Source organism: Ambystoma mexicanum, chromosome 12, assembly GCF_040938575.1.
Source record: "Ambystoma mexicanum isolate Mex_15411 chromosome 12, UKY_AmexF1_1, whole genome shotgun sequence".
NCBI classification, from domain to species: Eukaryota; Metazoa; Chordata; class Amphibia; order Caudata; family Ambystomatidae; genus Ambystoma; species Ambystoma mexicanum.
The window spans coordinates 438,811,658-438,838,668 of NC_090936.1; positions in this window are offsets into that span (position 1 = coordinate 438,811,658).

The following is a 27,011-nucleotide window of genomic DNA, read 5'->3' on the forward strand; positions in this document are numbered from 1 at the left end:
CATGGGGATCTCCGTACCATCATCCTGCAGAACCAAACCTTTCAGACCTGCATGCTTGCTGCCATGGAGGAGCATGCCAGGGCGTTGCATGGTCTGCCTCCCATATCACGGCCACCTTATGATGTACCACCAGAGGGTGATGACAGTGACGGCAGTTCTCCCACTGTAGGGTAGCGGTGCTGGCCATGAGCTCATGGAGGTTTTTTTTTTCTCAACATCCACGCATGTGGGTGTTGGGGTGCACCCTGTACCTCGTCCCTCCTGGGTGGTCTCCCCCTGGGACCCCTCAACCCCCCAGGTCCACACATGGCCATTTATTTTGTTTGGTTTTTTCACATTTCATTCCGAGGTGCTAAATGAAAATAGTATTTAATTCATTTGTTATCTTTATTTCTTCTTCTTTTTTCTATTTATTATTTTATTTTTCTGATTTCTTATTTGGATTTTCATACATTTATTTTTATTTGGTTATGCTTCTGATTTTTAATTTATTATTTAATTTGTTTATTTTACTTTACATTTACTTTTGCTTTTTCTATCTTTCATTTGCATTTACATTTTTGTTCATAAACATTTTCTTTCAGATTGCGAATTAATGTTAGTGTGTTGCTTTGTGTGGCTCCAGTAGGCATCAACTGTGTATTCCAGCTGGGCACATGCAGGCTTGCTCTGTCTTTGGGTTAGAAACTTGGGTTCCTGACACACACGCCCCTCCTGCTTCCCCTTTCCATGGGCTTGCAAAGGGTGTGACCAAGTGACAGCAACTTACACAGAGGCATTGGGCTCCCATAAGTTGTGTGGGCAGTCTGTAGTCCAAACTGTGTATACATCCCTAGTAGGGATTGTTGTTCATTTCTCCACTGCATGGTGGATTTCTATATGGTTTTACATACAGGACTTTTTGCTGATATACATGTAGCTTCTTCATGTTTTAACAAGCCCGTCTCATTTGCAGATGCAGTTCATGTTGTATGCAGTACACTGACACATTTGCCTACCAGCAACACTCTGCAGTTGGAAGGGGTCGATGTGCTGCCTTATTCAGGTTGTGACACTTGCACCACTTTAATTTTTTATTGTCATATGTTACCACTGTTGGATCCTGTACTGATGTTTTGTCTTGCTGGTAAGTATTTGTTAATGTGTGCTGGTTTTTTTTCATTGGTGAGAGACAATTGTCTGTGGCCTGTTTCCATTTGGGATGGTGCACTTTGTGACACTTGTGTCATGTGATGTGCATTCATTTGCTTGCTTTCACATCGCCTGCCATGCCATGGTGTGTTGGGTAGCTGTGATGGGGTTAGGGAGGGGTTGGGTGACATGCCACTATTTGTAGTTTTTTGCAAGGGGGTAGTCCTTCATGCTGCATGAATGTGTGCCTTTTACTGACACAGCATTGGGTGTGTTTAAGTAGCTAGGGATGCACACAATGTAGCACTTCCAGGTAAACAATCTCAGGGTGGTATGGTTGTGACAGTTGACTGTCCCTTTTGTCATCATCATAAATTGTCAGCTGGTATGTGCTAGGCCTGTGTGCACTCTGCAGGGGTGGGATTTTAGGTGAAGTAATTTGCCACAAACTGGGTATGGGCTGCCTCACCACATGCCCTTTCACCTCCCATGCACAGCGGCCGTGCATGTGGTTGGGGATGTGAAGGCACCACTATGTCCACTGGCACGCCCCGCCGGGTTGCAACGTTGTGCAGGACATATGCTGCCACTATGATCCTGCACACTACTGGGGGCGCATATAGCAGCTGCCCACAAGAGCAGTCAAGGGAGCGAAAGCATGACTTCAGCACTCCGAATGTGCGCTCCACTATGCCCCGGGTTGCAATATGGGCTGTGTTGTATCTTACCTCGGATGGTGTGGTGGGGTTCCGTATTGGCCTCATCATGTAGGTGCTCAGAGGGTAGGCACTGTCCCCTGGGGAGGTGATAATGGTTGTCATTAGTGGGGTTTTCACTTTCTCTGTGTCTGACATGCATGCATGTGCAGAGGCATTTATACTCACCAATTAGTCATGTGTCACCATGCGGCCCAGCTTCCAGGTCCCGGTTTAGGGGTGACATTCTGAATATGAAACTATCATGGCTGGACCCCGGATAGTTGGCATATGATGAGGTGATGATTCCCTTGGCATCACATACAACCTGCACGTTGATGGAATGCCAGTGCTTGCGGTTTCGATAGATGTGCTCAGTGGCCCTGGGAGGACGTAGAGCCACATGGGTGCAATCAATGGCACCTAGCACTTTGGGGAAGTGTGCCACCCCGTAAAACTCCTGGACAACAGCCTGCCTTTCTACAGGTGTTGTGGGTATGTATATGTGCCTGCGGAGTGAGGGGCGTGTAGTCATGATGGATAACACCTGGTGTTGGCAGCGGGACTGCGTGGCCTGTGAGACACCCCCAACTATGGCACTTGTCTGCTAAAATGACCCAGTAGCCAAGAAGTGCAGTACATTGAGCACCTTTTCCAAGGGGGTCAGTGCTTGGGAGCACATGGTGGGTGATGTGAGGTCATCCTCCCACTCCCTGACCCGTTCTACAATTATTAATGGTGGAAACCTGTACCTCCTATACACCTGGTCATCAGGCATCCCATAAAGGCTGGTCCTGGTTAAAAAATTGCGGGGCCTGGCTATCCTCCTCCTCCTGCGGTGTCCCACGACCACTGCTGCGAGGAACGGCATATTCATCGTAGCGTATGAGCTTGTTTGTTGTTTGTGCGCACTTTTATGCTGCGCGGGGCCGCTTGCGCCTGCTTCCTGCTGGCGTACGTGTTTCCGGATTAGCGCATCTTTTTTGGCGCACGAGTTTCCCCTGTTCGATACCATGATTACGTGTTGTTAGGGCGCGTGTGGGCGTTGCGAGCATTTACCTCCCGTACTTCCCCCGTGATGCCCACATTTTCACGCGTTGTTCCCCATTCCGCGTGTTACGCCCCGTGTTATGGCCACTTTTCTTGTGTGCGCTACATGATGTGCGCTTTCCCTGTTTGCATGCCGTTTAGTGACGTGTGCGCCCGCGTGCACCACCCACGGATTTGGCGCACATCCCAGGTTTTACACGCGCAGCGCATTCCATGAATCGATGAAAGGCTGCTTGCGCGGCTTTAGCACGCGTGCTCTGCATTTTTCACGCTTGCGCTCCCCTTTTCGGCGCACATTTATTCCATGAATTACCCTGAAAAAGTATTATCTCACCTCAACAGACTGAAACCCTCATTTGCCTGCCTTTAGGAGTCACATCTTTCAAATGAAAAAGCAGCAGAACTTAAGCGACACTGGGTAGGCCAGGTTTTCTCTAGTGCCACAAATGGTAAATAAAATGGAATTATTACATTGATTAACAAAGCTCTCAAATGCAAAGTACTATCCAATGATTCTGATGACCTGGGAAGATGGGTTCTGCTCAAGATATTAATGGACTCTAAAGAATACTCTATACTCAATATCTATGGCCCAACATCTCCAGACCCAAGCACTTGGCGACAACTAAGAAATCCTATACGTCAATGTAATGCCCACAATCTGATTGTGTGTGGAGATTGTAAACAGGTTATGGCCCCCTTCCTAGATAAGAAGTCCAGTGTGTGATACATCAACACCACCTCTCACAAGCAATTCATCAACTTTGTATCAGAACTAGGTCTTAGCGACGCATGGCGCATATCTCATACTACTGATTCTGATTTCACCTTTTACTCCACACCCCATAACTCCTTCTCATGACTTGACTATATCTTCATTCCCAATTCCATGGTTAGTCTCCCTCTCATTGTCCAAATAGAATCCATCACAATTTCTGCCCCAGCATATACATCCAAATTGCATCCCCAATAAACTCTAGGAACTCAAATAGATGGAGATTCTATACTAGTTTGTTGAGTGATGAATCATTTACACCTTTTATAGCCTAACAATATAATAACTACTTTGCCGAGAATAAAAATCAAGACGTATCCATTACCCATAATTGGGACTGTTATAGAGCGGTTCTTAGAGGTCATATCATATCATTCATTGTCAACAAAAAGAAAAAACGTAAACAAGAGTCGGAATCCATTCTCAAACAGCTTAGACCCATGGAAGCCCAATTTGCCAGTACTAATTCCTCCTCTATTCTCAAATATATTCTGAAGTTAAGATTTCAATATAACAAAATCATCACACAATACTCTTGTGCAAACATGCTCAAATATAAGGCTAAGATTTATCAACTCTCCAGCAAGGGCAGTACATGTTTGGCATCTTACCTCAAATTTAAGAAAGAACTAAGATTGTTGTTATTAAAGATCATTTAGTAAACAGAAAATGCTTGGATAAAGGAATGATCCAAATATTCTCAAAATGTTACTCCAACCTGTATACTTCTGAAGCCCCTCATAATAATGCTTTTGTTAATGAATTTCTACACAACATATCCAGGGACTCCCATTCCTTGACAGATCTTCAATCACTTAATGCTCCAATTACTCCTTCTGAAATACTTCTAGCTTTGAAACATCTAAAAAAGGCAAAACTCCTGGACCGGTTGGCTTCACTACTGATTTATTTGCCAATTTTTCCATTTTATTAGTCCCTAAACTTAGTGAACTTTACTCTCATTTCATTTCAGAAAAAATGACAGAAGGCTCATTTCTAGAGGCCATGCTTATTGTTTTCCCCAAATCCAATAAAGACCATGATTTCCCTCAAAACTATCATCCCATATCCCTTATTAATACTGATTGTAAGATTTATGCTAAGATTCTAGCCAACAGACTCCCCTTTTTAGCCAATCTCCTTAAACAAGATCAAGTTGGATATGTCAAAGGTAGGGCGTCGTCCTCCAACATTAGACTCTTTTTAGATATCATAGATCTAATACACAACTTGAAGGATCCCGATGCTGCGGTAGCTCTTGATGCAGAAAAAGCTTTCGATAGAGTTGAATGGGATTTTTTATTCGAAGCTCTTAAATGGCATGGCTTTGGTCCCCCCTTTCTCTCTGATTAATGTCCTCTACACTGAACCCAAAACTGCAATCTTTGTAAATGGACAGCTATCCTTTTTTTCCCTTTATCAAGAGGGGCACGCCAAGGATGCCCTCACTTTCTAATCCTTTTTTATTTTAGCACTTGAACACTTTCTAGAAGCTATTAGGCAAAATGATAACATTTTAGGAATTCAATATAAACATCTCCATATCAAAACGGCAGCATATGTTGATTTTCTTTTTTTTTAAAACCCAGAACAAAGCGCACAACATCTACTTGACATCATTTCAAAGTTCTCTAAAGCATCTGGCTACAAACTTAATATAGATAAGTCTGAAACTCTCCCCCTCAACATACATTGTACACCTCACCATACTCTTTCCTTATGCATGAGATGGTTTCCCAAAGGTTTCAAATATCTTGGTGTTCATGTTTCAGCATCCATCAATAATATTCGCAAACAAAACTAAGAAATCCTATTGGCTAGGGTAAAAGAACTGGTATCCTCATGGTCTTCCCCTCGTGGGGCCACCTAGAATCTATTAAATTGATGATCTCCCCATCATCCTTTATCTCCTCTATATGCTTCCAATTCCCCTTCCTCATTCCCCTTTCAAATCCATAGACTCCTGCTTGATTAGATTTCTATGGGGGAAAAAGAAGCACAGAATTTCACTTAGTAAATGTAAAAAGTCCTGCTCCTTTGGGTGGTGTCGGCTTAACTGATTAAAAAAAATATCACATGGCTTTCATCATTAAACAAGCACAGATGTGGTTTACCCATGAGCAGTCAGCATGTGTGCCTAATTGGGTACGTCTGAAAAGAGCCATGGTTTCTCCAATTTCCCTGGCAGATATTTACCTCATTAACCCCTTAACTGCCATGGGTTCCCCCTCCCCTCAGTGGCAAGGCCTTTTTTTGGTGATTTAGGCATGTGTCGATTCAATGCCTTGTAACCTTTTTGTTACGTGAGATATCTCGGCCAAATTTGGACCCTGCTTTCCCCACATGTAGGCGTTCGTAACAGCACCCAGGAATCCTAGTTTGCTGTAGGGGGTGAGAGAAAATAACCAAAAAGGCAGAAAATAGTGTTTTTAAAAAAAACAAAAATGCCAATAACATGATGTACAAAGATGCCTGTGGTTTTTTACTTGTAAGAGCTAGGAACAAATGGTTTGCTGTGCTGAATTCCCCATTTTCCTGGCTTTCAAGAACAGGTTGAGTGGAAACCAAATAACTTTTTTTATATGGTTATCAACCGTTTTGTGAGAGGTAGGCCATTTTGGCCTTTTTTTTTCCAATAGGACATGCGTAGACGGAATGGAAGAAAAGGGTAGGAAAGCTGAATGGGAGGACAGAAAGGCATACATTTCTGAAAAGTAGACAATATTCCAGGTTTAGAAAGGGGTGATTTGTGCAGATCAGGCAACAACTATGTAGGGGAAAAAGCGGGAAAATGACCGAAAACAAAAAGGTATGTGGTGGACATGGTTGGCCTGGTATGGCAATGGCTTCTATGAATTTTGAGAAAAACAATGCTCTGCTGCATTCTCATGACTCTTGTAGTTAGGAAATCACACATTACTTGTAATGTTTCACAAAACAAGCAATACCTCAAGCCAAAAACGGAGCCATGGTACATCTCATGCAGCCCTCCCTCGGGCTCCTACGAAGGGCTGCATGAGGTGCCCCCCTCCATTCAGGGTGGGGGGAGAGGTTCACCACAAAATGCCGGACAGGCCCCCTAATGGATGGGGAAGTTGGGTTTGGGCACCCTGGGGGCAGATTGGCACACTAATGTGCCCATCTGCACCAAGGGAAGTTGGGTAAACAAAAAGAAAATTTGAAAATGGTAGAATGCATTTTAGGGGGGCTAAGGGGCACCCTAAACCACCGGGGAAGGTTGTAATGTAAAGGGGGTGGCTCTCTTCCCCCCCACCCCAAATGGAGGGCGGCATCTCGTGACATCTGCCCCTAGGGAGGGCTACATTATGTGCCCCCCCCATCCTCTTAGGGTGGGTGGGTGAGAGGGCCATCCCCCTTCCTTGTCACAAAATTCCCTGGTGATCCTCTGGTCCTCCCACCCCTGTTCGATTAGATTGTATTATTTCTTTATTTGTTTTAGGGGTTTGGGCCCTTCCCTGGGGTGCAGATGGCCCCAGGGGTCACAAAGCTACAGCCCCATCATTGGGGGCCCTGCCCTCACATGTCTGGTGGCCCTCTGCCCCCCCACCCCTACCACCCCAAATGGATAGGGGGGGATCTCATGTAGTACTCCTTGGGGGCAGAAGCCCTGTACTAGGGGCAGAAATCTGCCCCCAGGCAGGGCTACATTATGTGCCCCCCCATCCACTTAGGTTGGGGGGGAGAGGGCATTACGCACGCTAACGTGAAACTGAAGGTAATCCAACCCCTGGGGAGTGAGGAGGGACCTCCCCCTCACATAGCCGAGGGGTTGGATTACTGTTTTGAGCGATCCCAGAGTGCCTAAAAGGACGAGCTATCTCGTCCTTGGCAACCTGGAGGGAATGCCAAGGACGAGATACCTTGTCCTTGGCACTTAAGTGGTTAAAGGTAAGAATGTTTACTAAATACTCCTGTATTCACCAGTCTGCACTCTATCTTAAAGCATATATGTTTCCATCCTTAATTAAACCGACCTTGTTCACCTCTCCTTTCATCTGGCTTAATCCCCTTATAGAAATTTAAGGTAAATCTATTTTTTGGAAGCCATGGCTCTCTAGAGGTATCACATTTTGCAAACAATTCTTTTTGCAGGATGTTCCTATCACCTTTAATGATTTTGCTATCAAGTTCCATATGCCCGCCTCTTTCCTGAAGAGGAATTATTGCTGCAATTTTGGAAAATTATGAATCGCTTATGTATAATTCCAATATTCCTGATGCGCAAAGGCTATTACATATGCTGAACTCCGATACTACGGCCTCTACATATTACAAAATCCTGATGTCAACGTCTCCTACTCCATCGGCTGATCTTCTTCATAGTAACTGGAAAAACGATTGCCTAGTACCGGATCTTCAACTATGCTGGCCCCCACAATGGAAATGCATTTCTAAGATTACTGCTTCAGCCAGCCTAACCCAAACCCTTTTCTTTTTCCATCATAGAGCCTTCATCACCCTTGTTTCTTTTTTTCTCTCTTGAAGTGTGGACTAATACATAATTACATTTCTTGGAGCTGTGTACACTTCCAAGGCTCTTTTAAGCATATGTTTGCAGAATGTCAACATGTTTAACCTTTCTGGAACTCTGTATGGCACACTATCAAATCTATTTTCAAATTTCATCAAGATTTTTCCTTTGACTTCCTTATATTTGGTAGTTCTCTTTTACAGGCTACACCTGCTAACAAACATGTAAACTTTCTCTTTGACTTATGTTTAATGGTTGCAATCCAAACCATTACTACTAATTGTAAAAACTTAAGTCATATTCATTACAATTTCTGGTGGAACTCTCTTTAATATCAATAGATTAGAAAGTTGCAATGCCTCCTCTCATGATCTACTCTGTAAACATCATTTGAAATGGCAACCCTTTCTTGATTTTCTATCTAATACTGACTCTCATTAATACCACAAACGTATTATTTGTCATGATTATCATGTACCCCCTCATCCCCTCCCTCCGTCCTATGTATGTCATGTCCCGCTGCTGCCTTGTCTGTTATTTGTTTTGTCTGTTACTTGTATTGTCACCCCCTTCTTATTTTAAAAACTCTTAATTTACTTTACCCAGTTATTTATATATAATTGGCTTGCATATACATCAAATATCTCATCAACTTTTCTGTTATGCTTCTTTCATATGTTTGTCATGTATTTTGCATATCCTTGATGATTATTAATTTTTGTGTATATTAATTTCTTGCAATAAAAATCTTTTAAACATGGAAATGCCGCATCCATAGCATATACGCATGCCGCAAAGACATAGGGGCCATTCAGAGCGTTCATGTGCAGGAAAGAAGGTCACATACCCACCGGCGCTACTGTCGCCACCACAGCCACGGCACCATCTCTACCAGTATTTATCACAGGCAATACATGCATCATGTCATCTGAAGGCGTGATGGCAAACCATATCATGCTACAAACTGCCGATTCTGCAACACCAGGGCTGAGGACTGCCAACAAAGGTAGGCTCCGTGCACATAAAAACAATTCCATCCACCCACATCCTCCAATGGCAGGCTCCACAGCTTGCTACCTGGGGCACAGATCCCTCACACCCACAGCTGCCCCACCATAGCCATCTCCACAGGCCAGCAAGAGAGCACCTTCTTTGACCCTCAGAGTACACAAACACTGGCAGGCCATACATTTGCTGTGCCATCCTGCCCAAACCATTATAGAAATCATGCATTAACTGATTATTATCTAATGTGGCACAGCCCTGTTACCTGCCAATCAGCAATGGGGTCTTCCATACTGGATCACTGATTAGGTACATCTCCATCCCCAGGCTGCACCCGTGACCACCATGTATGTGTGTACAGCACCACCTGAATATCACAGTAACCTGGAATACAATGCACAAGCCCGAGTCCGCCAAATGTGTAGCAGTTCGGGTAGGAATGAAGATTCCCCCTGTAAATAGCGCAGGGAGCTCTTGATTCTATTAAAGAGAAGGAGGCAAGCATTATGCTTCAACTTCATTTATTTCTTCTCTCCAGCAGTTTCAACAAATTAACACTATTTCAACTTTCCTTTTGAAATAAACGTTTTTCTTTTTTTTAACCAAAAACTACTTTTTCCATCAATATTAGGTCCACTGCAGTCCCAATGTCCTGGTCACGTGACCTAGTCCATCGCTTCCTGTGCTCTCCCTCTTCTTGACTGCTTTCCAACTGCAATACAACTGAAAACTTAACTGACAATTAGACCAACATAGTCTCTGCTCCTTCGATCGTTCTGTTGAGCCGTTCCTCCACATAGCAACTTGCGTTCCTACTCTCCACGACTTGCTTTTTCCCAGAGCGATCTCAACTGTTCTTTTGATCATCTCCTAATGACAGAAACAACAGTTCATGTTAGGAAGGCGGATACATACACTATTCTGGGAAGTAAATTAAAGTAACACATTGATATACCTCACACAATGTCATTATAGATCAACCCTAACTCTCCCGTGTATCTAGGGCGGGAAAGTAATGCTCGCCTCCTTGTCTTTAATAGAATCAAGAGCTCCCTGCGCTATTAGCAGGGGGAATTATATGTGAAGACGGAGGCGAGCATTATGCTAGTTCAAAGCTTCTTACCACTGATTCCGCTACTGCATGAACCGGTTTAAAGTAAAATGTTCTAAACGTGGTATCAGTAGCCCAATCGGCCGCTCTTAGAATATCTTGCAAAGTCATGCCCAGAACTAGCACTTTTGAAGCCATTGCGCCTCTAACAGAATGCGCTCCAAACTTAGTCATGTCTATCCCTGCTAAGCATATAATTTATCTGACCCATCTTGCTATGGTGCCTGTTCCTACGCCTTTGTGTGGCTTCCTACGCGCTATAAGCAATTGGGTCGTTCCCATTGGCCTCAATTCTGCTGTCCTACTCTCATATTCTTTTATGCATGTTGCTACACACCATTTCGGATGTCCCTGCATATATGGATAGACTATAGTGGAGGAGCCGGTCTTCGTTCTCCTTACTAAGTTAAACGTCACTCCTTCTGGGACGTATATTTTCCTATCCACATCTAGCACTCCGACGTCTGCTACTCTCCAGCAAGATACCATACATAACAGCATTGCCAACTTTCCTGACAGGTACTTGTTACTGGGCCAATCCGCTAGCAATTTTAGCACCACTGACACGTCCCATAATGAGTCATACTTTGGTCGTGGCGGGTCTCTAAATCTTATTCCTTTAAGCAATCGGATAACCGCTACATTCTTACCTACTGGCACCCCATCTATAGGTGTGTGACCGCTGATATTGCCGATCTGTACACCCCTATTGTTCTATAGGCCTTCCCATCCTGAAGAAGCTCAGCTAAAAAGTTTAGTATCTCCGGCTGAAACAGGATGAAAACCTCTCCTTTTGCACCATCGCGACCATCTGTTCCAAGCTGCGTCGTAGTTCCTTCTAGTCCATGGTGCCCACGACTCTGGGATGAGGCTTGCAGCCTGTGCTGAAATTCCCGGGAGCTTCCAGTGTCTCTTGCTATCCTGCACGCCATCAGCGGGAGAATCCTCCTCACTCTTAGAGGGTGAAACAACGCATCTGGGTCCGTGAACAGGCTTTCTCCTGGCGGCAAAATTCTTGGGTAATCTGTCACTAGCTCCATGAGTGCTGGAAACCATACTTGCAATTTGCATATCGGGCCACTACTATCAGTGTCGCTGCCTCCCTGTGCACCTATGCTAGCACTCTGCACATCATCATGAAAGGCAGAAATGCATAGTGCATCTCTCTTCTCCAGTCTTACAGAAATGCATCTACCCCTGCTGCTGCCGGGTCCAGTCTCCAGCTGAAAAATGTCTTCTTCTGAGTGTTCAGTTTGGATGCAAACAGATCTATGTGTACTGGTCCCCAGATTTCTTCTATTTGCCAAAATATCTCCCTGTCCGGCATCCAGCCACTGGAATCTGCTAAATGTCTGGAGTTCCAGTCTGCTACTACATTCAGCAAACCTGGAAAATATTCCACCACTACCGATGTCCCTGACTTCAGGCAGGAATGCCAGAAGTCCTTGGCTATTTCCGCTAATAATCTGGACTTCGTCCCTCCTAAATGATTAATGCATCTGACTGCTGATATGTTGTCCATTTTCAGCAGGATACATGAATTCACTTTGCCTTTCGTGAAAGCCTTGATCGCAAAGGATCCGGCTATCAGCTCTAAACAGTTGATGTGTAGTTTGAGTTCTTCCAAACTCCACTTGCCCACTGTCTGCAGTTCTTCGCAGCGAGCTCCCCAGCCCACTCTGCGAGCATCCGACTCTATTACTATGTCAGGCCGGTTGCCGAAAATGGCTCTCCCATTCCACGCTTCCATTTTCTGTAACCCCCACTCCAGTTCCGTTCTGGACTCTTGATCTAGAGGTACTAGTTGGTGGTACTGTAAGCCCTGCTATGAGTGTTTTATCTTCAGCCGCTGAAGGCCCAATAATGCAGGGGCCCCGGAAATATCGCCTGGATTGAAGCTGCTAGCAAGCCTACCACTCACGCTATCGTCCAAAGAGAGATAAACGGTTTGCTGAGGCAGCTCCTTATCTTTTTATATCTCTTCTCTTTCTGTTCGGCAACTCCAGGGTACCTGTCCTGGTGTTTATGATGAACCCTAGGAACTCTATCCTCTGCGCTGGTCTCATTTCTGACTTCTCTCGATTCACTAGGAAACCGAGTGAGGCCAGGAGTCTCGCCACCCAGTCTGTCTGGTACAGGAGGGTGTCTCTGCTGCTCGCCATCAGTAGGATGTCGTCTAGGTATATGATTATTCTTATCCCTTTCTCTCTGATCGCTGCGGCTACGGACTTCATGAGTGTCGTGAACGCCCATGGCGCCGATGCTAGCCCAAATGGCATCATCGCAAATTGCCATAATCGCCCGTCCCAGTCGAACGCCAGAAAGGGACGGTAATTCTCTTGGATTGGTATCGTTAAGATAGGCATCTTTTAAGTCTATTCTTGAGAGCCAGTAGCCCTGTCTGAACGTATCCCTGAGCTGATGAGTCCCTTCCATCTTGAAATGATGGTAGACTACCCGTCTGTTCATCTCCTTCAAATGTATCACTGGTCTCACCTTGTCCTTCCTGTGTATAAGGAACATACTGCTAATGTATTTTGGATTTGCTTTGCAAGGTTCTATTGCTCACTTCTTCGCTAGACTCTGTAGCTCTGCGTGTAATGAATCCTTCTCCATTTGCGCTGAGAATAGTGCGTGGGGGGGTGGGATTGGGTTGGGGTCACTGTAAACTCTATGCGCAGGCCTCTGGCTGTCTGTAAAACTCAGGCGTCGCTGGAAAGCGCACGCCAGTTTTCCCAGAATCTCGCTGTTCTCCCCCCTACTGGCGGATATGAGTAATCTCTCACCTGTGGGGAAGTTATGTCCTCTTCCCTGGCCTCTGCTACGCCTTCCTCTCAGGAAACGCCCTCTTGGCGGAAAAAAGGTGTCTGATTGTTTGTTCTCCCAATAATGGGCTCTGTTGCACTGAGGCCTTCTGAAGGTTTGATAGTGACCGGTCGCTCAGCCTCTGTACCGACCGGTCCCGCCAAAACCTCTCCCGAGGAAAGTTTTCTTTATAGAGGCTTACGCCTTCTCCAGAGAGGTATAGGTTCCGACAAACCTTCCCATTTCCTTCTGGATGGTCTCCACGAATAACAGTCCTTGGGCTGCTTTGCCCGCTTTGTAGGATGACAAGTCCCCTAGCTTGGGGTCTGTCTTGAGTGCAGCCCTCTCCTGCGCTCGAATGAGATGGCGCAGTTAGCGTTTCCTAAGAGGCAAACTGCCCTCTGCGCCCAGTTCGCAAGTACTCCTGGGTCTACTTCCTCTCCTGTGTCTTTCGTTCGCTCAGCCAAATCCATGATTTTTGCCAATGGACCTGCTAAATCTAGGACCTTTTCTTGGCAACTACGCCATGATCGGTCGATCCCTTTTGTAGGATCTCTGTTGTTCTTTGCCACGAAGGCCAACATCTTCGGATCCAGCTCCGGGGCCTCTGCCACTTTCCCTGGAGGTTTTCCGGCTTTGGGCACTCTACCCTCATCCTTTGTCTCACTTCTTTTTGTAATGCTTTTCGCAGTCTTTGGGTCATGTACTTGAAGACCCTCGGACATGGCACCCACTCTGAAGACTTTGAATTACGGATGTCCTCCGGGTGGAACACGTCCAATGTCTCTTTGTCTTCTAAATTGTTGAGATTCCGCAACCTTTTCTTCGGTGGAGGCAGTACCTCCTCATCGCCTTCTTTGTCTGCTTCCTCTTGCGAGGAACTCTGAGACTCTATGGGTTCCTCTTCGGGGAATCCTTCCCCTTCATCGCCCATATTATCTTCCTCTGAGTACGAGGTCTTGAGGCTCGGCACACCGACTTACTCATGAAAGCTTCTTGCAGTCTGTTAAATGCATCGGTAACCTCTGGGACTAGTAGGTCTGCCCCGTCTGTCTGGCCTGGGGGGTCAGAAGAGTTCTTGCTCTTCCGGGCCTCTGGCGTGACCCTTGTGGACGTGCTTGCCTTTGTTAGGGTGCTCTTGTCTTTCTGGCTCAGGAACAATTTGATTGTTTCCAACCTGTCTTGAGGGGGTCTGACCCCTTGAGCTACTGCCTCGATGAGTGAGTCCCCCAGCACCTCCTTAAAGCTACAGGTTAGGTCTTCTGAATAGACAGCCTCCTGCTCTTCTTCACTCCATTCAAAATCTGCCATGTCTCTGTGCTGGTAAGTGCCTTATGGATACCCTTGCAGCTGTAGTGGCACGTCCACTAGCTCACTTAACTGTGTCAATGAGGCTGCACCCTGGTCCGCTAAGCAGGCTTCTGGACGTGGGATAATGCAAGTATGAGCTTTTTTCCCCACTGTGTCAATTGAGATCTGTACCAAATGGCCTTTGTTGGTAAGAATCTGCTTTGTGAATGTGAGGTCGACCGTAATGCCTTTGGAAAGGCTCTCGGGCTCAGGATGGAGCTCCTGTGCTCCCAGACTTGTCTGGAGCTCTTACTGCTCCTGCGGTATATGCAACTTCTCCCCGCTCAATGAACGTGTGTTTTGGGGCTTCTCGTGCTCACAAAAGATATGCCTTTTAATGGAGCTAACAGTTATCCGGTGATTGTGAGCGAAGCGCGTACTATTACTGATGTACGCCGTTTCATGCTCGCTTTGAAGGCGGAGGCTCCTCGCTCCCGAGGGTGGGGGCGCCTCCTCCCACCAATCTGCGGTTCCTCTTGTGCCAGCACGTCGAGACGACGTGCGCGGCTCAGCCCTGCCTTCCCAAAAGTGGGGGCCGCTCTGCACCTTTCAACTGAGAATCCCGGCGAACCCCTGACATGCCGAGAATGCGGCTCAGAGCCGCTGCTCCGTGACAACAAAATAAGTACACAATAAGTACAAAATTCACTCCCAAAAAGCCAAAGCGCGCAGATCAACCTACACTTTCCCACGCAGTGGCTTTTTAGCTGCTGCTGTGTGCTCTATACGCTGTAAGCTGCTCTATTCATACTGATCACTACACAGCTAATAAAATGCCACTTATGTGCTTGGAGAGCAGGAAAGAAGAGGGAGAGCACAGGAAGTGATGGACTAGGTAACTTGACCGGGACACTGGGACTTCAGTGGACCTAAGACTGATGGGGAAAAGTCGTTTTTGGTTTAATTTTTTTTTTTATTTATTTCAAATGGAAAGTTGAAACAGTGTTAATTTGTTGAAACTGCTGGAGAGAGGAAATAAATGAAGTTGAAGCATAATGATCGCCTCCGTCTTGACATAGAAAGGAGGGACCGGAAATCCGTGCTGAAGCTGCCACACCATACTACGAGCAGCTCAGAGAAACCAAGACAGGGGAAGCCCAGTGTGGCCACATCAACTGGGAAGGACACCCCATCAGAGCCCAAAAGGCCCACCAAGAGACCCAGCACACCAGTCCGTTAGCTGTTCCAAGAAAAACTGGCACGCCCAGAACATACTACTTTGGCAACTGATAACAGCAGCCCACCATAAAGACCTCTCAAGAGGCAACATTTGGGGTGGCTCAGCACAGTGGGGGCCAATCAATGCCTGACTTCAGCAAAGCAGAAATACTGATCGTTGCCACAGAAGTTCAGCCAAATGGGACGGTCTGTATCACAGAGAGAGAAGGAATCGCGACCAGTAAAAGACCTGTGCACTGCCCTACGCATCTAGGAGTGTTACACCACTGAAGATCGACTACCTCTGGGTGCGCTTACCCATAAAGCATCGGACAGGGAGGAGACGCACACGCGTGTCCGCAACCTGCACACATACTTCTCACTAATCCACAGAATGGGAAGACATGGCTGCCAGTGGACCCACCCAACAACAGGTCTTGGACTGTGGTGGGAGACTCGGACACAGAAGACCAGGATACATGGCATCGCTCATCACGTCACTCGGATTACAGACACACCAACGGCAAGTGTGGGGGACACCACGTCGTTACAACACTATAGAGCCTAGTGGTCCTGGTGTATGGAATGAGAATGTTCAAAAGTGACTGTAGTAGGCAAACACAGCCAGGTGATTTTTACATCACTGGGCAAACCTCAGTGTGTCAATGTCTTAGCTTGCCATTTCACAATTCTCTCATTAGTGAAGCTGATGTAGCTACACAGCTGCCTAACACATAATCATGTGCAGGTACTGCAGAACATGTCCTGGGAAGTGTACCTTACTCCCCCTTGCCACCACCTTGCATACTGCCTCTGGCATACCTCTTACAGAGAGGGCAAATGATCGCGGAGAGCTGCCTGAATGCAAATGTGGCTGGCTGACAAAAGCATTGTTTGAAAAGTGACACATTCATACTATTGTTGTGCATGTTGTTTACAGTTCTTGCCTTCTCTTTCAAACACACAGATTGAGACCCTGCCGCTACCCACTCCCCTGTTGTTTCAGCATGATGGCCACTGAGGAGCATGTTGCGTGCATCTCAGACCTTCCAAGCAGCATTGAGGAATCCAAAGGTAGTGACGTCCCTGCAGCATAAGTCGGGAGTCTTAATGGCGAGTTGGACAAGGACACTGGGTCTGCTGGTGCTTCAATGGGGATTACGTCAAGAGAGACCAGAAGAGCGGTTCCTCTCAGTTTTTTTTATTTCATCAGGGCCAACAGGTACATGGACGAGCCATGGTGATATTGTTAAAAATGTTGACACCAACACCCTCCCCCCCACCACGACCCCCCCCTCCCCCGACTAGATAGGTCGTGTAACTTTGCAGACAAGTTAGGTGAAGGACTCACAGATGTACACTGCATGTCTGCTGTTTGGGTGGAAGACATATGGGGAGCCCATATGGGGCTCGTGTATCGTCAGGGGCTCGAGACAGATAATGGGTGCGGTGAAGAGCCTCATAGCTACATTACGCGGAAGACATGGTCCTTGTGAGAGATGTGGTACAGGGGAGAACAACAACGGGCACACGGAGGATTAAGGGGCGAAATGGCCCAGGCGAGGCACATCATTGCAGCCAACACACTGGTCATGTCCTGCCTCTTTTCTGTACAGGGGGGCAAGACGTATTGTGTGTGAAGCATATAATCCAACACCTGGTGATCGCGAGGAAGCGAGGCAAGAGTGCCTAGGGGCGTTTCACATCCTCTGCGTAGTAGGGTTGTCAGTCCACCATCTTGAATCGGGAGAGCCCAGCACTCAATGCACCAAAGCCAGTCCTTCAGTAGGTTTGGGGTTCACGCTGTCTGTGCTAGAAATCAATGCGCCCACGACATGCCTATCTGGAGATCAGTCAATAACCGTCATAACAAGTATACTCCACCTCCATTGGCTGACCGGGCCAGCTGTGGGAGGAGCAAGGGGCTAAAAGTATGCGAGTGTAGAGGATACAGGCGGATTCTGCCCAGACCACCCCCCTGATAGTAATAAGTGACGAATAGGAAGGCAGGCATCTGTGGGCATGGTGTGTAGCATGAGGCAGGATGACAGTTTTCAACAAAGTGAGTTCATTTTGGTGCCATGGTACAGACACATTAAGCATTGCTTTAGAATGCCAGTGGCGCTCTCGATGATGCTCCTGGTGTGCACATGGGCTCAGTTGTGTTACTTCATCTCTCTTGTTGTGTGGTTGTTGTATGGTGTCATGAGCCATGTTTTCAGTGGGTATCCCTGCCAGCTTTGAGGGAAAGATGAAGGTATATCCTAAAATCAGCTGTGTGTTCAACACGGTCCCTTGAAACCCAAGTGGCCTCTGAGACAAGTACGACAAGACCAGATTTGTGGTCTGGTCAGGAGGGAAGGGGAACCCCTCTCAGCTGGGGGTGGGAGGCCCACGAGGGGGAAAGCCACATCCAGACCCTCCCCCGTGTGCCAACCTGTGTCTTTGCAGTATGACCTTGGCTCACGCCATGCCTCCTATACAGGATGCTCGCCAGTATCTTTTTATTTGTTTCAGTGACACCAATCAAAAGCTAGGTGACACCTGACCAAGCAGCCGTCAAGTATCACACGCCATCACCAATGGGAGTTCAGAAACCTGCACCTAGCCGAGTTAAAGCATCCCTCCATCATCCCTCACTCTGCCACCAGAGACTGGGAACCAGCAGAGAGAAAGGGACATGCCAGCACAAGTTCTACACAGCTGTAGGCAAAGCTGCATCACTCACGCTGCCCGGCACTGACCGCAAACACCAACAGCCAGCAGGCAACACCCTAGACCACCCAAGACTAAAACAAGGGGCACAGACCCCATACACAGTGGACTTAACATGGGGGAGCCAAGACCCAGGCCCCCTAACACAAACATGGACATTCAGCTTCCCGGCCCTCCGTCCCTATTTCACAGCAGGCCCGCATGGAGAAAGGGGGCAGTGCTTAGCCCACTACTTGTAAACTTTGCTGATCTGTAACCACTCCCTGGTGGGGGAAGGCAAGGCCAGATTGGCCAGGCACAGCAGACCAATCGGAGGGTGGCAGGTGAATAAATGCCAACCCAGAAAACAGGAAGTTGTGGGTTTTTCGTGTGAGTTCATAGGAGACGATGGTAGTAGATCAAGAGACCAGCAGGCGGAAAGTATCAGTGAATTGTGGAAGCGTTTTTTGTAGCAGGTGAGGCATTGGATAGTGAGTGCAAGTGATACTGCAGTGTATGTGTGTGATAGTATGTGTGTGATATTCTAAAGCAAGTGTGGTTAGGAAGCTTAGTGTAAGGAGTTATTATGAAGGGGATGCTACTGAGTGAAAAGAGGGAGTTTGAGTGGTTGGAGGGGAGGTGTGATGGTAGTAACGTGGGGGAGGGAGTTTAGTGTGGAGGAGGAAGGATAGACATCAAAGAGTGGAGGACGAGACCTAGAATGTGTGAAAGACATCAGAGTGGCAGAGAAGAAAGTAAATGCAAAAGGAGTGGAGAGGGAGTATAGAAAGGCAAACACAAGGGAGAGGCGAGAGTGAGCATGAAAGGAAACACTGAATCTTACAGGGTCTCTGAAAGACCTAATTCCTACGCCATTTAGAACGCTAACAATTGGATAGAGTAGGGACATTTAGGAAGACTCTGAGGGAGTCTTGTGAGGTGACATTCAGGAATTCCTCATAGCATAAGGCAGGTTTAGACAGTAGCAGTCCATATCCAGTAGCACTGAAAAAGAGTGTGGAAAGCCCCTGTACTGAAAACGAACATGGGTCAAATACCCTGTTCTATTGAATTTCTTCCACTCAGGATGGTCTACAACCACGTTTTAGCTCACTGCGCCCTTCGCAGAGGAGACTATCCATTTGCATATCCGTCTTTCCGCCAGTCTCCCACCCACTAGGGCAGCCCAGCACCGAAATCCTAGGCATATTCAGTAGCATTGACCTGGGGTTATGGAGGAGGGTTGTATTATGTTGATTTATACTGCGCACTCCTGCCACCCAAGGGCCATCTCCAGGCACTCATGTGACTCTGCAAGAAAGAGGGTGGGGTTTGTTAGTGAGGGTAGAGTGACAGGATAGGTCAAGAACAAGAAGAAACTGGCATCTGTGTGTGTTGGCTTGCAGATGGTTGATTGTGTGCACTAGCTTGTTGTATCTGTACGGTTGAGGCCCAATGCATGGGATGTTTTCTATGTGAATGTTTGTTATGTTGGGGTGTGTCTGTGTGTTGTATGTGTAGATGCACTGGCTTGTATCGCTATGGGTAAGGTTCAGTGTCAGGGATTGTTTGTTGTATGTGAGTCTTGCTAGTGAACCCTTATGCTTCTTGTAATCGAGGTAACACATCATATGATGGATGGGATGGAGACTAACTCTCACACTAAGCAATAAGACTGACTCAGGAAGTTGGCAAATGTCTCTGTTTTATTCTCAATTATCTAAAAAAAGGGAGCACAACGAACATCAACTGACGTCGCACAGCATGATCTCAATGCATTTCATAAAAAACAGTACTTATATAGCAACAACTCATCATAGGTGACGTCATACTACATGGCAAACTAAGACAACCTACATAGGATTGTGATAGGATCAAGGGGAACATCTAAGTATACTTTCTATAAGGGATTGGATTGTGATTGGATCTCTATAGTCAGGTGGGCAACGTATGCCCTCCCTTAGTGCAAGTCATCTTCAACAGTTATTAGAAACACAATGCACCATTGGCTCTCAAGCTATCCCTTCGTCATGTGGCCTTCTACAATTGGTTGGCATGCTTATACCCTTGTGGAACATTGGATTCTCTAGCAGCACGTAAGCTGGTACCCCAGGTGCTGGTGGGTGAACTTGACCGTACCTCCCCACCCAATTAGCCCTATCTCTTTCATCTCTCATGCCGTCTGCCATTCAGATTGTCTTTCAACTTGGCCTTGTAGTCGCTTCTTGTCTCTGGGAATATAAGGGAGTGTGAGCATGTGTTTATCAAGGTTCAGGTCTGCATTCCCACTTCTATTTTCATCCTGGACTCAAGTGATCAGAGACCGTGAATCGACCCATTTTATAGCATTTAATAGTCTTGAATAAAAGAACTTGGCACTCACGGTGTTCTCTTTTTGCAACTTAACAAGGGATGCCTCAGTGTTCACACATTCACTGTTCTTCAAGGACTGATAACCAGCTTAGGCTGCCCTAGCCTTTGACACCAGGTTAAGCAGTTTTCCTTTGGTCCATCTTCACGCTTCGGCTTATTTCTTTGATGCGACACACACAAAGCTATCAATCCTCCTTTCTCCATGGGTTGAGCTTACTAAAGTTGTGACATCAAATATCCAGATTCCATATACACATATATATATATATATATTGGCGGCACCGACTGCAGTCTATTCACTACATATAGCCAGCCTTTACGATTGCTTAGCCTACTTGTGTTACAGCATCTGTACAGTTATAAAACGACTTGTATTTTCTGCAGTGCTTCTCACACGTGCAATCTTCATTCTGCACATGAATGTCTTCTTAATTCTTTACTTCGCCATCAGATTCCATAAGATCTATACCTTTTCTTCTTCAATCATCATTCTCAGTGCGTCATGCCAATTTCTTGTGACGTCACCAGTCTCTCCTTTTCACATCTTCACACTTCTGCGCTTTTCCTCAGGAGACCGCCCTCTCTTTGGGGCTACATCACATTGGGTTTTCTCAGTGGATACCTTGTCTCAACGGCTTTTCGTGTATTGGGTATCATTACTGGAGTTGCACATGACGCAAATTCCGGTGTCTAACATATAGGCAGAATAGGGGCGGGACTTCCTGCAGAGGTATTCAGCGGCTCCTCTACACCCCCCCCCCCCTCTGGTTGATTTATCAGTCATTCCTTCACCAGTTTCCACATCTTGGCATCTTTTCTTGGAAAAGGGCTCCTTTGGAGTCCACCTTTTTCACTACTTCCTTCAGGGATCCTGCTGATTTTACATGTTCATCGACACTCCAGGTCATGTGGCTGCATCGTCCATTCAGATTACAGTAGATCCATCATCCCACATACTTCTTGTGATTCTTTCGATGCAGGAACTTCGCTCCCTCAGGTGTTAAAATGCTAGCCTTTATGCACTTCTGATATCTTCATCTGTCAACTCCTTGGGTCCAAACCCTGATTCAACATCGATCATGATCTTCATTCCTACTGCCTTCTTTGCTGTATTCTTACACTGTGTAATTATTATTCTGATCACACAGAATCCAAACAATATCATCACCAATACTGCTACAAGAAATCTGAAGATGTTTGTCATCCTTTGTGGAACCCATGAGACGATAGCTCCAAACCAGCAGTCATCTGCAATATCTTCTGTCTCATCTTCCATCTTGTTGTACAGATTACTCAGCAACGATATGGTCTTTGTCAAGGTCCCATTCTCATCATCATGAGAAGGTATTAATGTGCAACATGATGGCCTGATTTTGGCACAAATTCCTCCACCCATTGCTGTGATCATATCAAGTACATATCTGTTCTGGAGGGCCATCAGCCTTATGGCCCTCAATTCTTCCTTGATTGCATTGAATCCCTTTATGGTAGGGTTGATTTTCTGCAGGGGTTCCCATCTGGTAAACTGTAGCCATTTGGCATTGGCCATTGTCTGGATCGCAGGCATAAAGATAGTTGTGAATATCGCTGAAGTCTGGCTGAACAACCTGTGCTCATATGGAATGGCATCAAAGGCTTCTATTGATTTAGCTAAAAAGTAATTCTCCCTCTTTGTCCAATTGAGGAATTCGAGGGATATTCTCTTCCTCAAATGGGCAGCTGCTTTTGGAAACTCTCCAATGTTCAGGTCACTTTTAGGAATCACTAACGCTGGAACATGTATGAGTACCAAGGAACACGTCCCTCCCCAATCCTTAGGCAGCTTCATGTAAGCTCTGGACCCACAAGCCTAGTATCGATCCATCAGGATGGCTGTCCCTGCTCCCATTCTACTGACATTGATTGTAGTCTTGCAGCCTTTATTTCTTCACATCATTCTTTCCCTTTCTCTGAATGCATAATGTCGCATTTATCAATGGGACCACCATCATCGGGCCCCATGTCAGCAGTCTCATGTGGCCCATAACTTTAAACAAGCATCTTTCACTCTCTGTACTTCTGGCAAGTATTCTGACTTCAATAGATGAGCTGTGCAGGACATCAGACCTCCTTCCCATCCTTTCGTGGATTTTACATGTCCATAAACTAAGTCTTGTGTTCATTCCCAACATACAGGCACCCTGCTGATTCTGCTCTATCAGGGCAATTCAGCCTCATCATCTCCACAACTACTACCTCTTCATGTCCTTTCTCAGGATATGTATGCATCTTGCTTTTCCACGCAGATTCCTTTTCCATCTGTGTAGTCTTGATATAATCATCCTGGAACGGGAATTACCATTTCGATCACCATTGCAAAGTGGCCCAGCTTCCTTGAAATTGCCTCTTGTAATGCCTGCCTCAAGATGAACGAGACATCTGTCATTTTCCTCCGGGATTTCTCTAGAAATTAAAGTTTGTGTTGCATCCATGACATAGGGAGTGAGTTCACAGACATAGCAACTGTCCTTAGATGTTTTCTCTCCCACCTTTTTCACGTGCTGATACCACATGTTATTAGCCAAGTGTAATGTACTGTCTAGATATGTGTTTATTCCTTCACTATCTTCCACTGCATTTCTCTTACTTCTCATTACTACCAAATCAGTGCTCAAATAGTAATCATGAATATTATAATGAAGAGTTCCCTCTCTGTGGAGAACCCTGGGAGTCTCTACCTTAGTGGAAGTGAATGAATCAAGAGCAGTACTTGTAGTAGGAGGAATCATAGTAGTGCCTGTCTCAACAGGAGCGTTAATGTAATAGGGAATGTTAAACAGAAGAAACAGAAAGACACTGAGTATGGTGGCACATACATATATCATAAACCGATGTATCAATCCCCACCATTTGCGACATTCTGGACTTAGTTGAGCTTGCTCATTCTCTAAAACTCTGCCAATTTCAACAATTTTGATGAAAGCGCTATATAAATAATAAATACAATACACTACAATTTCCCATTTTTGCTTTACTCAATTTAAACACTACTCAAGCAACTGTAGTATATTTGGTATTTGTAGTAGCTCCTCTACAATTGCTATAATCAGGCTCCTTATTACAGGGCCATTTTTAGGATCCTATAAAAATGTGTGAATATCCACATCTCTCCTAACCAAGGCAGGATAAGCCCCAAGAATAAACACAAAAAATGCAAGTACAATGCACATTACTTTCGGGAAGAACCATAAACTCAGTTGAACAAATATCCAGTAAGAAACTAATCTGGGTACTGCTCCCACTTCCAATTGTCAAATCCAAATTCAAAATCTAGTTCAGGCATGTTTGCAATGCATCAGCTACTTTCTAAAGTTCCTTTTCAAAGAACTCAAGAAATGAGTTTGCACGCCTGCTATAATATCTATAAGGAGTGTCCAGGGAGAGCCTCCCCCTGATGCTTGAGTTGATCTGAAATGACAGAGATACTAGCGGGCATGTTAAATATTCATTTAATTCATTTCCTAACATTTTTGCTGTGCTCTGGGCATCACTTCTACTCCTCGATGGAGGAGTTAAAGGCATTCTCTTTCGCGTTCCTGTCATTAGCTCGTGGGGTGTCAGGTGATGGTCCGAACCAGGCTGATTCCTTAGGGCACACAAAGCTAAGGGTAGGCAATATAGCTATCCCTTTTTCAGCATCAATTTAAGTTTAGCGACCCTCTCCTTAAGAAGGCCATTGAGTCCCTCACATAATCTGTTCGCTTGCGAGTGGTGAGCAGAAGAAAACGTGTGCTTAATGTTCAGCAATAATCCTGCTCAAATACATCATTAACGAAATGTGACCCATTATCGGATCTCAGCACCTCACAAAAACTCCCCATCTTGGAAAGACTTCACGTACTAAAAACTTTTCTGTGCAAGTGGCATCTGGGTGTGTACAAGGACCTTCTTCGATCCACCTGGAGAAGGGACACACCACCCTATAAGATACCTGTATCCATTACATACTTGCAGCATGTTAACATAATCAATATGTAAATGCCAAAAAGGACTAGACGGTCGAGGAATAACTCCTCTAATCTATTGCAGTGTATGCCCAGCGGTAAACATTTGACATATGATACAATGAGGGGCGTTGCCTGGAGCTCATGGCGCACAGAGGCTGAATTGCCGAGCTCCGGCCGAGGCGCCGTTTCTACATCCTGTTGCCGACCTAACCTACACTCTCGGAGACGGAAAGGCGACTCCGAGGAAGGAGGAAACGGTTCCCGACAAGGCAGAGCTGTTCCGCTGAAAAAACGGATCAACAGGACGTGAGAGACCGCACTCGAACCGGTCCCCCCTGCCCGTCCTTGACGACATCCAAGATGGCGGATCGCCGATGAATGCAGCCTTCCTCGGAGGCGAAGCCAACCACCACCGCTCCTAAGGGCGCTCCTCCCGGAGCTTACTGGAACACTCAGAGCCCCGGCTTTCCGCAAGAATACCGGCGAGACACGCCCCGGCCCCCCTCGCCGCAACAGGGACCGCTGTGAGGTTCCTGCCCCGAGGGGATTGGGGTCGGCGCGGACCGCGAGCTGCCTGGAACTGGGGGAGCGGCCCGTGAGGCCCGGAGTCTCCCGTCCGGAACTCCTTCCCGTCGCGGCCACGCCAAACACACTTGCCCGGATACCGAGACTGCGACCGGAGAGACGAGCGGCCCGAGGGCAGCGAGGCGGCAGACCTCTGATTACCCGACCTCACCGAGCGGAGGCGGATGGTTCAGGTGAGGAGCTGGAGGGAATCACCCGTTGCGCCCACCATACGCGTTCCCTGAGACGCATCCAGAAGATGCGATGGGCCTCACCCTGGTGGCTGTCCACCGGACAACAGACCCTTGACGACCAAGCATACGCAATTGGGCCCAAGACACGGGAAGCCAACTTCTGACTCTCTGAGTCGTCGGACATAATCCTGCCTTAATGTACAAAGCCTGGTACGCCCGCCCAGCCCTGAACCTACCCGAATCACCCCACAAATTGTACGCCTTGCCTCTGCAGCACGTCGGACAACTCACGACTTGAAGATGGCTGCCAGGAACAAAGGGAAACCAGCTACCATGGATTCGTATGTTTCCACTAAATCCAAGTCCTCTACGCAAACTCTCCCTCCCACCCCCGAACCGGCACAGGCCAGAGAGAGTGAAACAGCTGACAACCATACCCAAGTAATGGAGGCTATAGCTTCGCTAAGAACACACATAGACACTAAAATGGAGGAATTCAGATCCGACATCCAACTTATACGCCAAGATGCCAGAAACTTGTCTGAGAGGGTGAGAAACGCTGAGACAACCATTTGCGAAACGACCGAAGATACCGTAGCCCTGAAGACCAAAGTCATAGACCTAGAGAGGAAGGTGACGGCATTAGAGACAAGATCCGAGGAAGCCGAGGGTCGGGCCAGAAGGGGAAATATCAGAATACTGGGAGTGCTCGAGGGAAGCGAAGGCCCGAATCCAACGGCCTACACTGAGTCTCTGATTCTACAGGAGATTGGCGCAGCGAAGCTAACCCAAGGGTTCTCAGTCGAAAGAGCGCATAGGTCCCTCCAGAAGAGGCCTCCACCTGGCTCACACCCACGACCCATAATCGCCAAAATACTCAACTTTCAGGAGAGGGAGACCATACTGAGGTATTCCAGAGAGGAAGGCCCAATAGAACGGGGTAACTCCAAAATCGCTATCTACCCTGATTATACCCAGAAAGTTCAGAGAGAAAGAAACTCATTTGTACCAGTGAAAGCAAGGCTAAGACAGCTAAACCTGAAATACATGCTTCTCTACCCCTCGAGATTGAAGGTCATCTTCAAGGGAAGGGCGATATTTCTGGAAAATCCAACAGCCGCCAATATGTGGCTAGAAGATAACAACCTCGCAGAAGGGACGGACGCTCCCCAGACCGCATGAGATACGACCCCAAGGAGGGACACGCTAACCACATGTGGCCGGACCACGGAAGGTAATCCAGCTAACAGTCAGCTACATAGAAACGGCCCTCGTTCGGCCTCGCCACCAGGCAACAGACCTATCCCCCGCAAACAACCTAGGTCGGGCTAACCACCTGCCTAACCTACCTCACGCCCGATACCCGGATGGGTCCTGACGGCTTGAGAGCGCCTGAGCATCACCATGACGATGTAATCGCTGGGCGCACCAGTTTGAGTTTTGTTAATTGTTTTGTTAGTTACACAGTCTACATGTCACAGACGTCGAAAATGGGCAAGAAGGAAGTATATTATGTCTCCGGGGGTGTGGAACCGGACTACCTCCGCCTGCTGTATCATAACTCACGACTAGGATTGATCCGGACTCCCGTCGAAGAGTGGCCCGCTGGGCCCGAAGCACCGCCCCGA